Source organism: Gorilla gorilla, chromosome 7 (genome assembly GCF_029281585.2).
Source record: "Gorilla gorilla gorilla isolate KB3781 chromosome 7, NHGRI_mGorGor1-v2.1_pri, whole genome shotgun sequence".
In the NCBI taxonomy this organism is placed as follows: domain Eukaryota; kingdom Metazoa; phylum Chordata; class Mammalia; order Primates; family Hominidae; genus Gorilla; species Gorilla gorilla.
The window spans coordinates 59,200,695-59,202,480 of NC_073231.2; the positions used below are offsets into that span (position 1 = coordinate 59,200,695).

The window sequence follows — 1,786 nt, forward strand, 5'->3', positions numbered from 1 at the left end:
AAGGATGTTCAGAAAGCAAGAGAAGCTGTAAGATAATCAATTGGAAGTTGAGTGGGACAAGCTCCAAATGTCAAACAGTTCCATGTGAGCTTGACCTGCATGGGACATGTAAAAAATAAAGGTTCCTCTTCAAAGACTTTCCTCCCCCATTTGATTAGAAATAAATAGTAACTTATCTTACAAGCAACATTTATTTAAAGACCTGTGCTACCATTCTTTTTTTTTTTTTTACTTTATTAAAATACTGAGTTTTATTTCACAGGTATATTTTTGTCTCCCCATGATTTCCATGTCTGACCACTGCTACTACTATGTCCTATCATAACATTCCATACATACTTAAAACCAAGCAAAGGGTGGAGTTCCATCTTTAAAAACTAAACAGGCATTTTGGACAACACATTCTTGGCAATAGAACCTGGACAACATTTATCAAACACGGTAGGGAAAGTTCTCACTCTGCATCATAAAAAGGACAGCCAGATATCAACTGTTACAGAAATGAAATAAGATGGAAAATTTTTAACAAATTGTTTAAACTATTTTCTTAAACAGACTTCCTCCACTGCCAGAGATCTTGAATAGCCTCTTGGTCAGTCATCCGGAAGCAATTCTTCACATAATTGATGAACTTGGCTTCCACTTTGGGAAGAGAACCACCTTTTTCTATACTTGCTTGCATTTTTGCTTTAATGTCTTCTACAGAACTAGGTCCTTTTGGTGTTTTAGGAGTTTTTTTCCTGTTTTTTGAAAGATTCTTGTCCTTTTGATCTTGGTGTTGATGGTTTTGAGTCTTTTCCATTCTGATTTGACTTTTGTGCATTTTTGTCTGGAGTATCTTGTATAGATTTCTTCACTGGCAATTTTTCTTCAGCTTCCTCCTCATTAAAATCATCATCATCATCTTCATCATCATCATCTTCATCATCATCATCATCATCATCTTCATCAGCAGCAAGTTTTACTTTTTTCTGTGGAACCTTGCTACTACCTCCAAGGGCAGATTGCTTTCCAGATATACTTAAGAGTTTCACATCGTCCTCCTCTTCATCTTCTGACTCTGCATCTTCCTCCACAGCTACTAAGTGCTGTCCACTAATATGCACCGGCCCTGAACCACACTTCAACCTTAAGACCACTGGTGGTGTTATTTCAAAGCCCCCGAGGGAAACCGTTGGCTGTACAGACATTTACAAAGTTGCCTGTATTACTTTAATTGGACTGCCTTTGTAATTCATTGCCTCTGCTTCAACAATGTGCAATTCATCCTTTGCACCAGCCCCTAAACTGACCGTTCTTAAAGATAACTGGTGCTCATTTTCATCATTATCCACCTTAAAGTGATAATCTTTGTCGGCCTTTAGTTCACAACCAAAAAGATAGTTCTGGGGCCTCAGGGAGCTCATGTCCACGTCCATCAGATCTTCCATCGGGAGGCAGCACGCACTTAGGTAGGAGAGAAGGCGGACGAAGATAAACGAACGCTGCTCCAGAGAACAGCCACACAGGACGGAATCATATCAGGGGACATTCTTAAATATCTGCTAGCCATGATAAAGAAATCAATGTACTTTATGTTCTTAGCTCCTACAACTTAGTCTAAATATTCGCCCTGTCATGCTTATAATGGTCCAAGCAAGCATTAGGACATAACCTGTTCCTCTTCCTTATTTAAAGTTGTTTTTACCTTTCTCAGCACTCCACAAGTTACTTCCTCCTTCCTTTGTTTTCCTCTACCTTTGCCTCTTTTAAAAAGTTCTAAGTTGCTAGCCAATCAGGACAAATA

General features: G+C 38.7%; 1 pseudogene; it reads right to left on the reverse strand.

Moving 5' to 3' along the window:
* Positions 1 to 312: 312 nt before the first annotated feature.
* LOC101143388 (nucleophosmin-like) lies at positions 313 to 1,430 on the reverse strand (annotated as a pseudogene).
* Positions 1,431 to 1,786: the final 356 nt, after the last annotated feature.